Raw genomic sequence first — 15,542 nt, 5'->3', positions numbered from 1 at the left:
AGTTTTTGAAGAAGCTGGAAGCGACGCGAACGCATGGACGACGCGGCCGCATGCCTAGCGCGAAAAGGCAGCAACGCGAACGCGCGAATGACGCGATCGCGCGCCACGAGCAAAACGCAGATGACGCGGGCACTTGACCGAAGTGAACGCGTGACAAGGAAAACTCCAAATGGCGCGACCGCGTGACCCACGCGGACGCGTGACAGAGGCCACGCACAAAAAATTACAGAAAACGCTCCCAGCAATTTCTCAAGCCCTTTTTGGCCCAAATCCAAGTTCAGAAGGCACAGATCAGACGTTATGAAGTGGGGGAATGCATCCATTTAAAAAAAAGAGTCTCCAATTATTCACTTTTCATGATTTAGATGTAGTTTTTAGAGAGAGGTTCTCTCCTCTCTCTCTTAGGATTAGGATTTAGAATTTTTCTTGCTTTTATGATTGACCCTTTTTATCAGGTTCAATTTTTCTTTTTATTATCTTCTCAACTTAATTTATGAACTTTTCTATGTTACAGATAATTCTCTTAATTAATGTTATTTGAGGTATTTCAGTTTATGATTGCTCTCTTTTGTTTATGTTACTGTTACTTTCAATCTGAAGATATTTTCATTCAAGTAGATTCTCTTCCCTTTTGGCTTTGGTTAAGTAATTGGTAACACTTGAGTTGTCAAACTCAGCAATGGTTGAAATTGGCAGATTACTAATTGATCTAGATCGCTCTAAAGCTAGTCTTCCCACGGGGATTGACTAGGACTTGAGGATCAAGCTAATTAGTCCACTTGACTTAACTAAGTGGGATTAAAACCCAATTCTCATCACATCTGATAAGGATAACAAGGACAGGATTTTCAGTTCTAATACCTTACCAAGAGTTTATTTTATTATTATTATTTTATTTTTCTTATCATTTAACATACTAGTTCCTTACTTTCAAACCCCCAATTTACAAGACTCATAACCAATAATAAGAACATACTTCCCTGCAATTCCTTGAGAAGACGACCCGAGGTTTAAATACTGGATTATCAATTTTATTGGGTTTGCTTAAGTGACAAACAAAACTTTTGTACGAAGGGATTTCTGTCGGTTTAGAAACTATATCTACAACGCGACTATTTTTATAAAATTCTTTACCAGCAAAAATCCTAATGTAAAAAATGGCGCCGTTACCGGGGAGTTGCAATCGTGTGCCTTATTATTGGTTATTGTAAATATTTCTCTTTTACTTGTTTATTTATTATTATTTTCTTCTTTTATTTTTATTAGCTACTATGAATTCTCACCCCTCTTGCTTTGAGTTTGGTTCTAATATTGTTGAAAGGAATGAAAGCTATAACAGGAATATGCATCAAGATCAGAGAGATCAAAGCTGGATGGAGCCAAGAGGATTTGATCAACCCTTTAGGCAACAACACCCTCCAAGATATCATGGGCAATGACTATTTTACAATGCATACCAAGATAATAGATGTGGTGGACAACCTTGTAGTTATCAACAAGCCCCTGACGTCGTGATTTCTACCAGTAAAGAAATTCATAGAAACAGTTGCGTTGTAGATATAGTTTCTAAACCGGCAAAAATCCCTTCGTACAAACGTTTTGGTTGTCACAAGTAACAAACCCCTTTAAAAATTGTTAACCGAGTATTCAAACCTCGGGTCGTCTTCTCAAGGAACTGCGAGGAAGTATGTTCTTATTATTGGCTATAAAGGTTATAATCGGGGTTTAGAAGGTGAGAAGCAAGTAATCTGAATGACGAGTGAATTAAATGGCAATTAAGAATAAATAATAACTGTAAAGCGACTTTTAGCAAGGTAGAGAAATTAGAGGTCCAACTTAGTTATCTCTCTCAACAATAATGAAAGTTGAATCTAAACTCCACTTGGTCGACCATTACCAGGGTAAGAGAAAGTCAAGGGACTAATTAAGTTGACCTTTGAATCCTAATTATTTCCTCAAAAAAGGTTGGGATTATTTAAGTTCAGCTCAATTAGCAAGATCACGATTATCAATTGTATTGAGTTTAATAACTGTTGAGTTACTAAATTCTTAACCAGAACCAAAAGGGAAAAAAGTAAAGTTGCTGGAATAATAGTAAAAATATCCTTAGATGGGAAGCAATGGTAACTTAAGTCAAAGAGAACAATCATAAACTGAAAATACCTCAATTATCATTAATTCAATTAGAAATCTATAACATGGAATAATTCATAAATAATAATAATCAATTCAAATGTTGGAATAAATAAAGAGAAGTAATATTAAAATAAAATTAAACCTGGATCCAGAGTTACTCTTAAAACAAGAAGAAATCCTAAATCCTAAAAGCGAGAGGGAGGAGATCTCCCTCTCAACTAAATCTAATTCATTGAAAAGTGAAAATATGCGAGCTCCCCTGAATGGATGCATTCCCTCACTTCATAACCTCTGGTCTATGCCTTCTGGACTTGGGTTTGGGCCAAAAAGGGCCTCAAAACTCGTTATGAGCGTTTTCTGCAATTTCTGGTGCGTGGCCTCTGTCACGCGTCTGCGTGGGTCACGCGGTTGCGTCAATTGGAGCTTTTCCTTGCCACGCAATCGCGTCAGTCATGCGACCGCGTCATGTGCATTCTGCTTAAGGCGCGCGGTCGCGTCAGTCATGCGGCCGCGTCGCTGCTGATTCGTGCTTGGCACATGATCACGTCATCCATGCGATCGCGTGGATACCAGTTTCTTTAAAGCTCCGTTTTGCTTTCTCCTTCCATTTTAGTATGTTTCCTTTTTCATCCTTTAAGCCATTCTGCCTTAGAAAATCTGAAACTACGCAACACACTAATCACGGCATCGAATGGAAATAAAGGTCATTAAAATAATTAATTTTTAAAGCTTAGAAAACATGTTTTTCATTATATGACATAATAGGGAAGGGAAAGTAAAACCATGCAATTAATGTGAATAAGTAGGTGAAGAGTTGAATAAATCACTTTAATTAAGCACAAAAGAACTCATGAAATATGGGTTTATCAACCTCCCCACACTTAAACACTAGCATGTCCTCATGCTAAATCCAAGGTAAATAATTAAGGTTAAAGTGATGGAATGTTATGAAATGCAACCTATGCTAAATGCATCTACCTAATGAGTCATGCAATTCTAATTCATCCACTCATATATAAAGCTTACATGTAGCTAAGTTAATTCACATTCTCAAGGAGTTGTGTATATATATATAGCCAACCCTTAAATAATAAAGTACTTTAGCAAATGAGATGGGAAAGAAAACATTGTACAAACTTGCAAAACAATTAGTAAATTTTAAGCACCGATATATGTTGATGAGTTATTGAACTCTCACTGGATTTTGTGTTTATTCTCTAGTCACTCAGTGTTTATTGGGTTTATTCACTCTATTTTTCTTTTTATTCTTAATTTCTACAGCTTTGTTTTTCATCTAACCAATCAACAATTATAGAATATAGTCATACCAAAAAGTCATGAGGTCTTAATTAAGGTTGTAATGGGGCCAAGGTAAAGGTAAGGATTTATGTATATGGTCAAGTGAGCTAATAAGCGAATCCTTAATTAGACTAAGATCTCACCTAACATACATATTTAGTAAAATAAAATCTCTTTACCTATTTTCCCATATTTCCCACTTATTGTTACATGCTCATGTTTTACTTTTTATTTTTATTCCATGTGCATTGTTTTCATTGGGGAAAAAAAAATTTTTTTGTATCCCCTTTTATTTGGATGCTGAAAATTAAATATTTTTTTTTAATGCACATGATAATTGAATCATTTAGATTTTCTCATGAGCATGCTTCCCAAATTTTATTTTATTCCTTTTTACTTTTCTACCTTTTTGTTTCTATTATCCATGTTCCCAAAAGGTTTTCCGCATTTAACTCTATTTATAATTTTCTATCTTAAGCTAACCAAGGATTCACTTGGGATTTTATTTTGTTTTTCTGCTTAAGGCTAGTAATTTGGCTAAATAGAATAAAGGGGTTTTGAAAGGCTCAAGGGGGCTAACAAGGGTAATGTAAAAGGTAGGCTAATTTGGGGTGAGTGAGCTAAAATCAAATGATGGCCTCAATCATTCTCTTGGTATGTATCTATTCTATATTCTATAATTGGACATATAGATTAAAGCAAAGTAAAGAACATCAGAATAAAAAGAAATGTGACACACAAAAATGAAATTATGGTTTGAATGCAACCATATAATTTAAGCTCAAGACTCACAGCCTATGTGTTCTCTAACTCAAGCATCATATATCATTCATATATTGTATACAGGTTTAGTTAAAAATTCCCATTATTCTCTTGAAAAAATTATTTAGGGTAGCTTTTAAAGTTTTAATGTTCCTCCTTGATGAAATGTTGTCAACTAACATGTAATGCTATATATACAAGGTGTGGGTTATTTTGATTCTGTTAAAGTTTCTAGTTTACTTCCTTTCTATATTTTTCTATTTAAACTATACTATCTTATGCTAAAAAGGGTAAACTATACTAATTAATCCACTAATAAATCAGAATTGCCAACTAAACTAAATAACTAAAATAAACTAAATGGCTGAAGTATGAACTAAAGATGCAAAATGCAGAAAATAGAGTAAAATACACAAGTAGCAATGTATAAGTACTCAGAAAATAACAATAAAAGAAAAATAGAAAAATACAAAAAAATATCCAAAATAAAAGAAAAAGTATGTAGTAGTTCACCAAAATAAACGCCAGAGATGGCGACCTCCCTACACTTAAAATGAAACATCATCCTCGATGCTCAATCAAGCCTGGTGTGAAGGAGTGTCATCAATGGTAGGGATGGTAGCTGGGGTCTCCGTGGCGGTGGTGGGCTGAGGGTTTGGCTGCTGTGGAGGTGGGACGGACTTGGCGGGGAGCTGGAGAATGGTCTCTATGGCCTCCTCAGTGACCAGAATTAGCTTTCCTCTCAGGTTCACTGCATCTAGGGTAGTAAGGTAGTAGTTGCAATAGAATTCCCGGACCCAAGATGCATTCACCTCTGTCAGTTGTCTCTCCAGAAAGTACCAGCCCCTTTACTTGATTTGCTCAGTAGTGTATTGCTGGAGGGCCTCTGGAATCTTCAAGGTACGTTCCAGGTATAAATTTTTGGAGTTTGCAAAAGCCGGGTACTTTAGTTCACAGTACCGGTTTGCAAATTTTATAGGATCATTTGCAGGAAGCAGTTGGTTAGCTTTCTCCTGCTGTGTGAAATTCTTCTCCCGCCACGATGTATCGTGCATTAGAGAAATGATGGACTGGGAGGAATCTCATCTCTTGCGCTTGCCTTTACCTTTCCTCTGTGAAGCAGACATCCTGAAAAACAGAAAACCAGGAATTGGATAAAATCGGAAAGCAAATAGGCAATTAAATAGAGGAAATCCAAGCGGCAAAGGAGAAATAAAATAAGGAAAATGAGTAAGTGAAATATGATTGAATGAATGTTAAATGGAAAGAAAATAAGCAATATGCCATGGTTAGAAAGTTAGAGGAAAGTGAAAATAATCAGAAAAGAGATCAAAAGGGTTAGTATGGTTAGGATTGGAAAAAGAAATTAGTAAATTAAAATCAGTGAGTTAGGAAGGTAAGTGGCATAGAAAAATTCATTATAACAAGGATTCACAGGTAAGAATAGAAGTACTCATAATTTGAACAAGCAGTTTATGAACCAGGAAATCAAAAAGGATGAGAAGGTCTGCCATAGCATTCATGTAGTGGTTTGGGTAAAGCAGAGGGAAACAGATTTCAGAAATGCGAAACCAAAACATGAATGAAAATAAATTTTAAAAAAATTGGGCAGCATTCCGGCTAAAATTGGATTGTCCCGGAAAATAAACAGCAATTTAATCAGTTCATATGAATTAAAAAATCAAGCTGCATGTACATAGATATAAAATAAACATAAAAACTCAATGTAAACAGCAGCAACATACAAGAAAGCAGCATATGAAACATGATTATAGCAGCAACATATTTGCACATAGGGTAAAACAGAAGTAAGAACAGTGCAACTAAACAGACCTAGATCCACTAACCACAGCCTAAGCTACCTAACAACCTAGAAATCCACTACAACATGCAAGTCTAACTATCCTAATTATGAACATAAACGAAATAAAAAATACAGAAAATTTACGAACGGATAAAAAAATGGTTGCGTGTTGCGGAACCTGGGAAGCGGAAGGGGTGGAACAGGAAGGAAGGTGGCTGCGGCGGCGTCCGACGCGGTGGTGGTGCACGGCGACGCGGTGGTGGCGGCGGAGGGGGCAGTGGCAGCGAGGATTTGGGTTGGTGATAGAGGAAGGGAGAGGGGGCTTACGGGTGGGTGGCGGAGGGGTGGGAGGCTGGGTTGCCAGCGGTGGGGGCGGTGGTCACGGAGACAGTGGTGGAGAGGGGAGGGGAGAGGAGGAAGGGAGAAGAAGGGAGGGGAGGGGTTAGGGCGGCGGCATACGGGGTGGCAGTGGCGTTGGGGTGGTGGTGTGGCGGCTGGCCGGCGGTGGCTGGGAAGAAGAAGAAGAGAGAAGGAGAAGAGGGTTGGGGGTGAAAGGGGAGGGCTACACGACTGATAGGGTTCGCAGGTTGGGGGGGTTATATTATCGAATCCACGTGGCCGCGTGGGGCACGCGGTCGCGTGGTTGGGACGAGAATGGGAGTGGCGCGATTGCGTGGAGTGTGCGATCGCATGAGAGGGGGGAAAGAAGGGTGACGCGATCGCATGGGTCGCACGATCGCGTCGCTGGAATTTGTGCTAAACGCACGACTCCAGTGCCGTTTCAGCGCAACTCTCTGTCTCCTTTTGGGGCGATGTGCAATCCATGCGACGCAATCGCGTCGCTCACGCGGTCGCGTGTGGTTGGTATTGGGTAGTGACGCGATCGCATGGGGCATGCGATCGCGTGAGCCAATTTGTGCGAAACGCACAAGGGCCGCACGATTTCAGCCCAACTTTCTGTTCGTTGGATCCTTACGCCGATATATATATCACGCGGCCGCGTGGGTCACGCGGTCGCATGGGTGGTGTTTTTCGCGATATGACGCGATCGCATGGGGCATGCGGTCGCGTCGTGCAACCACTTTTTTTTTTATGCATGAAAAGTGCAGAATGCAATGACTATCATGGATGCTTATGCATGATTCCAGGTTTAATAAATAAAAATGAAAAAGGAAAAATGAAAGCAATTAACAAGAAATAATATGAAAAAAAAAGAAGCGATCATACCATGGTGGGTTGTCTCCCACCTAGCACTTTTAGTTAAAGTCCTTAAGTTGGACATTGGAAGAGTATCCTGTTATGGTGGCTTGTGTTTAAATTCGTCCAAAAATCTCCACCAGTGCTTGGAATGCCAATAGCCTCCGGGGTCCCAAACTAGGCATGTAAAGCTTCTGCGTAGCTTTAAACAGATATTCAGCCTCCCGGGATGACGAATGTCAGAACATAATCCATGATCCCAAGCTGTGTTTTTAGATCTGCCTCCGTTTTGATTTGTAAGTTTCCATTCGGGCGGGTTAAAGAGTAGAGTCTCACTGTGGCGACCAAACGTTCTCTGTGATCCATGCAATTGAGCACGATACCAATCCGTGTACTTCGAGGTGAAGCGTGGAACCTTATTGAACCTGGTGCACCAGCTCTGAATACGAGCCATTTCCCTCTTACTTTTAAAGCCGCAGAGAGCTCTAAGCTGGCCATCTGTTTCAAGCAAACCATATTCAAGTGAATAGGTAAAATTATAAGTTAAGTATTTTACCCACTTGAAGCTTGTATTGGGTGGTAATGGCCTTGGGATAGGTGTTTTTGGTGGTTCTGCAAGTTCCGTTTCCTTGTGTTCTTCTGTGAATTCTTCCGCTTCCTTGCAAAGATCTTCAATTGTATCTGTATCCTGGTCAAAGTCTTCTATGTCTTCCTCATCACTCGAGTCATAGATTGGAGGTTGAGAGAAATCTACCTCCACATCATCTTCATATTCACTTGGGGAATATTCTTCGATCTCAGAGAATTCACTTGCGGACGCAAGCTCATCACTAGGAGAACTAGACTTGTGACTATCATCATCAAGGAAATTTGCTTCTTGGATTATTCCGTCTGACTCTTCATAAACGACTTGCCTTGGAGATTGTACGGTATCCTCCTTAGCGTCAACTGTGGCATCTTGGACGGAGTTTTCCTCAATTCTGGATTCCCAAGGAAGTTCAGCATCGCCTAGATCTTCAACCAATTCAACCAACTCTTCTTCTTGAACAATGACAGCTTATTCCACTTGTTCTAGTATGAATTCATTCTCTGTCTTGCCCGCTGGAGTCTCTAGTATTTCTTTCATGCTACGCTCTTCATCGGGCTGTCCACATGGAGCTGTGGTTGATCCTTGTATATTTAAGCGCCTAGTAGCCCATTGAATTAGTGCTTGCTCCAGCTGTTGAACGGTTGTTTGAAATTTAATCATTGTTTCTTTTAGGCGATCCTTTGCTTCGCGGTTTTCCAGACTTGGACACGATACAAAGGAAAGTGGTGACGATCGGGAACGATTGGATTGGTATTGGGGTAAGGAAGGATCATATGATGGCGAATGGTGAAGAGAAGCTTGTGAGTGTGGTGGTTCGAGGTTATGTTGAAAGGATGGTTCATATGCACGGGGTGGGGCTTGTTGGTAGTTACAAGGTTGTCCACCATGTCTTTCAGCTGGGTATGCATAGTAGAATGGTCTCTGCCCAGGATATCTCGGAGGGTGTTGCTGCCTAAAGGGTTGATTAGATCCTCTTGGTTCCATCCATCCTTGATTGGTCTGACCTTGATGCACATTCCTGCTGTAACTTCTATTTCCTTTAACAATATTAGAACCAAACTCAAAGCGAGAGGGGTGAGAGTTCATAGTAGCAAATAAAGATAAAGAGGAAAAACGAAAATAAATAAACAGGGAAAAGGAAAATATTTACAATAACCAATAATAAGGCACACGTTAGCAGTTCCCCGGCAACGGCGCCATTTTGACGTCGGGATTTCTACCAGTAAAGAAATTCATAGAAACGGTTGCGTTGTAGATATAGTTTCTAAACCGGCAAAAATCCCTTCGTACAAACGTTTTGGTCGTCACAAGTAACAAACCCCTTTAAAAATTGTTAACCGAGTATTCAAACCTCGGGTCGTCTTCTCAAGGAACTGCGAGGAAGTATGTTCTTATTATTGGCTATAAAGGTTATAATCGGGGTTTAGAAGGTGAGAAGCAAGTAATCTGAATGACGAGTGAATTAAATGGCAATTAAGAATAAATAATAACTGTAAAGCGACTTTTAGCAAGGTAGAGAAATTAGAGGTCCAACTTAGTTATTGATGAGCGGATAATTTATACGCTTTTTGGCATTGTTTTTAGTATGTTTTTAGTAGGATCTAGTTACTTTTAGGGATGTTTTCATTAGTTTTTATGTTAAATTCACATTTCTGGACTTTACTATGAGTTTGTGTATTTTTCTGTGATTTCAGGTATTTTCTGGCTGAAATTGAGGGACTTGAGCAGAAATCAGATTCAGAGGTTGAAGAAGGACTGCTGATGCTGTTGGATTCTGACCTCCCTGCACTCAAAGTGGATTTTCTGGAGCTACAGAACTCGAAATAGCGCGCTTCCAATTGCGTTGGAAAGTAGACATCCAGGGCTTTCCAGCAATATATAATAGTTCATACTTTGGCCAATAATAGACGACGTAAACTGGCGTTCAACGCCAGCTTTCTACCCAAATCTGGCGTCCAGCGCCAGAAAAGGAGCCAAAACCAGAGTTGAACGCCCAAACTGGCACTAAAACTGGCGTTCAACTCCAAGGAGGACCTCTGCACGTGCAACACTTAAAGCCCAGCCCAAGCACACACCAAGTGAGCCCCGGAAGTGGATTTATGCATCAATTATTTACTTATGTAAACCCTAGTAGCTAGTTTATTATAAATAGGACCTTTTACTATTGTATTAGGCATCTTGGATTGTATTTTGATCCTGTGATCTCGTTTAGGGGGCTGGCCATCCCGGCCATGCCTGGACCTTCACTTATGTATTTTTAACGGTAGAGTTTCTACACTCCATAGATTAAGGTGTGGAGCTCTGCTGTTCCTCAAAGATTAATGCAAAGTACTATTGTTTTCTATTCAATTCTTCTTATTTCGCTTCTAAGATATCCATTCGCACCCAAGAACGTGATGAAGGTGATGATTATGTGTGACGCTCATCACCATTCTCCCCTATGAACGCGTGCCTGACAAACACTTCTGTTCTACATGAATTAAGCTAGAATGATGGCGGCATTCAAGAGAATCCGGAAAGTCTAAACCTTGTCTGTGGTATTCTGAGTAGGATTCAATGATTGAATGACTGTGACGAGCTCCTAACTCGCGATTGCAGGGCGTTAGTGACAGACGCAAAAGGATAGTAAATCCTATTCCAGCATGATCGAGAACCGACAGATGAATAGCCGTGCCGTGACAGGGTGCGTGAGCATATTATTCACTGAGAGGATAAGATGAAGCCATTGACAAGGGTGATGCCTCCAGACGATTAGCCGTGCCGTGACAGGGCATTGGATCATTTTCCCGTGAGATGACCGAAAGTAGCCATTGACAGTGGTGATGTATCACATAAAGCCAGTCATGGAAAGGAGTAAGACTGATTGGATGAAGATAGCAGGAAAGCAGAGGTTCAGAGGAACGAAAAGCATCTCCATTCGCTTATCTGAAATTCCTACCAATGATTTACATAAGTATCTCTATCCCTATTCTACTATTTATTATTCGAAAACACCATTTTCACTTTATATCTACCTGACTGAGATTTACAAGGTGACCATAGCTTGCTTCATACCAACAATCTCCGTGGGATTCGACCCTTACTCACGTAAGGTATTACTTGGACGACCCAGTGCACTTGCTGGTTAGTTGTATCGAAGTTGTGAACCATGGTATTGGCACCATTGCCAGGGAAAGAAAGAGCCATGAATTTTACATCATTAAAGTGTAATCACGATTACGCGTACCAAGTTGCTCACGTTGCCAGGGATTGTTCGAGCCTGGACATCACAATTTCGTGCACCAAGTTTTTGGCGCCGTTGCCGGGGATTGTTCGAGTTTGGACAACTAACGATTGATCTTGTTGCTCAGATTAGGTACTTTTCTTTTTATTTTATTTTCAAAAAAAAAATTTTCAAAAATTTTTCAAAATTTTCTCATCTGTTTTCGAAAAAAAAAATAAATACATAAAAATGTTTTCAAAAATTTATTCAAAATTTTTAAAGAATGAATTCTCGTGTTTCATGAAGCATGTGAAGCCTGGCTGGCTGTCAAGCCATGTCTAAATTCTTTTGGACTGAGGCTTCCAACCATCAGCTCTTATACGACTGTAGGGTATGTCAGGCATGTCATGTCTGAATTACATGCTAAAGCTTGGCTGGCCATTGGCCATGTCTAGCGTTTTGGACTGGAGCTTTCATTGAAAGCTTGGCTGGCTAGTGGGCCATGTCTAATTCCTGGACTGAAGCTTTAGACTAAGAATGCAAGATTCCTGGAATTCATATTAAAAATTTTGGAATCCTTATTTTCCCTTTTCAATAAATTTTCGAAAAAAAAATCCAAAAAAAATTAGAGAATCATAAAAATCAAAAATATTTTCTGTTTCTTGTTTGAGTCTTGAGTCATGTTATAAGTTTGGTGTCAATTGCATGTGCATCTTGCATTTTTCGAAAATTCTCATGCATTCATGGTGTTCTTCATGATCTTCAAGTTGTTCTTGGTAAGTCTTCTTGTTTGATCTTGATGATTTTTTGTTTTGTGTCTTTTCTTGTTTTTCATATGCATTCTTGAATTCTTAGTGTCTAAGCATTAAAGAATTCTAAGTTTGGTGTCTTGCATGTTTTCTTTGCATTAAAAATTTTTCAAAATTGTGTCTATGATGTTCATCTTGACATTCATAGTGTTCTTGGTGTTCATCTTGACATTCATAGCATTCTTGCATGCATCACATGTTTTGATCTAAAAATTTCATGCATTGCATAATTTTCATGTTTTTCATAAAAATTTCAAAAATCAAAAAAATATCTTTCCCTTTTTCTCTCATCAAATTCGAAAATTTGAGTTGACTTTTTCAAAAATTTTTAAAATCAAGTTGTTTCTTATGAGTCAAATCAAATTTTCAATTTGAAAATCTTATCTTTTTCAAAATCTTTTTCAAAAATCAAATCTTTTTCAAAATTCTTAGTTATTTTCGAAAATTCCAAAAATATTTTTCAAAAATCTTTTTCTTATTTTTATATCAAATTTTCGAAAATAACATAATCAATTAGTGTTTTTATTCAAAAATTTGAAGTTTGTTACTTGCTTGTTAAGAAAGATTCAAACTTTAAGTTCTAGAATCATATCTTGTGATTTCTTATGAATCAAGTCATTAATTGAGATTTAAAAAAATCAAATCTTTTTCAAAACTAATTTCAATCATATCTTTTCAAAAATATCTTCTTATCTTATCTTTTTCAAAAATATCTTTTCAAAATATCTTTTCTAACTTCCTAACTTCTTATCTTTTCAAAATTTGTTTCAACTAACTAACTAACTTTTTGTTTGTTTCTTAACTTTTTCAAAACTACCTAACTAACTCTCTTTCTCTAATTTTCGAAAATATCTTCCCTCTTTTTCAAAAATTTCTTTTTAATTAACTAATTATTCTTATTTTTATTTTTAATTTTAATTTAAAAAAATTTCGAAAAAATACTAACAATTTTCAAAAACCATTTTCGAAAATCACTAACTCTTTTTCAAAATAATTTTCGAAAATTATCCCTCCCCCATCTTATTCTATTTATTCATTCATATCCTAACATCTCATCTTACATATCTAGCCTCCTCACAGTTGTGTTTCTTCCATTATATTATATTCTTTGTCTCCCCCTCTTCTTCTACTCACACAGGGATCCCTATACTGTGGTATAAAGGATCTCTATTATTATTATTATTTTTCTGTGCCTTCTTCTTTGTCATATGAGCAGGAGCAAGGATAAGAACATTCTTGTGGAAGCAGATCCAGAACCTGAAAGGACTCTGAAGAGAAAATTAAGAGAAGCTAAAATACAACAATCCAGAGATAACCTTTCAGAAATTTTCGAACAGGAAAAGGAGATGGCAGCCGAAAATAATAATAATGTAAGGAAGATTCTTGGTGACTTTACTGCACCTAATTCCAATTTACATGGAAGAAGCATCTCCATTCCTGCCATTGGAGCAAACAATTTTGAGCTGAAACCTCAATTAGTTTCACTGATGCAGCAGAACTGCAAGTTTCATGGACTTCCATCTGAAGATCCTTTTCAGTTCTTAACTGAATTCTTGCAGATATGTGATACTGTTAAGACTAATGGAGTAGATCCTGAAGTCTATAGGCTCATGCTTTTCCCTTTTGCTGTAAGAGACAGAGCTAGATTATGGTTGGATTCTCAACCCAAAGACAGCCTGAACTCTTGGGATAAGCTGGTCACGGCTTTCTTAGCCAAGTACTTTCCTCCTCAAAAGCTGAGCAAGCTTAGAGCTGATGTTTAAACCTTCAGACAGAAAGAAGGTGAATCCCTCTATGAAGCTTGAGAAAGATACAAACAGTTGACCAAAAAGTGTCCTTCTGACATGCTTTCAGAATGGACCATCCTGGATATATTCTATGATGGTTTATCTGAGCTATCAAAGATGTCACTGGACACTTCTGCAGGTGGATCCATTCACCTAAAGAAAACGCCTGCAGAAGCTCAAGAACTCATTGACATGGTTGCTAATAACCAGTTCATGTACACTTCTGAAAGGAATCCTGTGAATAATGGGACGCCTATGAAGAAGGGAGTTCTTGAAGTTGATACTCTGAATGCCATATTGGCTCAGAATAAAATATTGACTCAGCAAGTCAATATGATATCTCAGAGTCTGCATGGAATGCAAGCTGCATCCAACAGTACTCAAGAGGCTTCTTATGAAGAAGAAGCTTATGATCCTGAGAACCCTGCAATAGCAGAGGTAAATTACTTAGGTGAACCTTATGGAAACACCCATAACTCAACATGGAGAAATCATCCAAACTTCTCATGGAAGGATCAAAAGCCCCAACAAGGCTTTAATAATGGTGGAAGAAACAGGTTTAGCAATAATAAACCTTTTCCATCATCCACTCAGCCACAGACAGAGAACTCTGAACAAAATGCTTCTAATTTAGCAAATTCTAGTCTCTGATCTATCCAAGGCCACTGTAAGTTTCATAAATGAAACAAGATCTTCCATTAGAAATCTGGAAGCACAAGTGGGCCAGCTGAGTAAAAGGATCACTGAAATCCCTCCTAGTACTCTCCCAAGCAATACAGAAGAGAACCCAAAAGGAGAGTGCAAGGCCATTGACATAAGCACCATGGCCGAACCTGTAAGGGAAGGAGAGGACGTGAATCCCAAGGAGGAAGACCTCCTGGGGCGTTCAGTGATCAATAAGGAGCTTCCCTCTGAGGAACCAAAGGACTCTGAGGCTCATCTAGAGACCATAGAGATTCCATTGAACCTCCTTATGCCCTTCATGAGCTCTGATGAGTATTCCTCTTCTGAAGAGAATGAGGATGTTACTGAAGAGCAAATTGCCAAGTTTCTTGGTGCAATCATGAAGCTGAATGCCAAATTATTTGGCATTGATACTTGGGAAGTTGAACCTCCCTTGTTCATCAATGAACTAAGTGATCTGGATCAACTGATATTACCTCAGAAGAGACAGGATCCTGGAAAGTTCATGATACCCTGTACCATAGGCACCATGATCTTTAAGGCTCTGTGTGACCTTGGTTTAGGAATAAACCTCATGCCCCTCTTTGTAATAGAGAAACTGGGAATCTATGGGGTGCAAGCTGCTAAAATCTCACTAGAGATGGCAGACAGCTCAAGAAAACAGGCTTATGGACAAGTAGAAGATGTATTAGTAAAGGTTGAGGGCCTTTACATCCCTGCTAATTTCATAGTCCTGGATACTGGAAAGGAAGATGATGAATCCATCATCCTAGGAAGACCTTTCCTGGCCACAGCAAGAGCTGTGATTGATGTTGATAGAGGCGAACTAGTCCTTCAATGGAATGAGGACTCCCTTGTGTTTAAAACTCAAGGATCTCCCTCTGCAACCATGGAGAGGAAGCAGAAAAGGCTTCTCTCAAGGCAGAGTCAACCAGAGCCCCCGCAGTCAAACTCTAAATTTGGTGTTGGGAGGTCTCAACAAAGCTCTGCACATCTGTGAGGCTCCATGAGAGCCCACTGTCAAGCTATTGACATTAAAGAAGCGCTTGTTGGGAGGCAACCCAATGTCTATCTAATTCTTATTTTTATTGTTTTTCATGTTTTCTTAGGTTCATGATCATGTGGAGTCACAAAATAAATAAAAAAATTGAAAACGGAATCAAAAACAGCAGAAGAAAAATCACACCCTGGAGGAGCATCTGTCTGGCGTTCAGCGCAAGAACAGAGCATGGTTCTGGCGCTGAACGCCCAAAATGGGCAGCTTCTGGGCGCT

General features: G+C 38.9%; 1 non-coding gene across 1 annotated transcript; it reads right to left on the bottom strand.

Annotated features, from left to right (window-relative positions):
* Nucleotides 1–13,540: 13,540 nt before the first annotated feature.
* On the bottom strand, nucleotides 13,541–13,648 carry LOC112787080 (small nucleolar RNA R71). The gene has a single exon (XR_003194516.1). It is a non-coding gene; the product is annotated as a small nucleolar RNA R71 (small nucleolar RNA).
* Between the last annotated feature and the right edge of the window lie 1,894 nt (nucleotides 13,649–15,542).

The sequence above is a fragment of the Arachis hypogaea genome, chromosome 20, assembly GCF_003086295.3.
Source record: "Arachis hypogaea cultivar Tifrunner chromosome 20, arahy.Tifrunner.gnm2.J5K5, whole genome shotgun sequence".
In the NCBI taxonomy this organism is placed as follows: Eukaryota; Viridiplantae; Streptophyta; class Magnoliopsida; order Fabales; family Fabaceae; genus Arachis; species Arachis hypogaea.
Note: the sequence above shows the minus strand (reverse complement) of the source record. Positions and strands in the feature narration are given on the sequence as shown.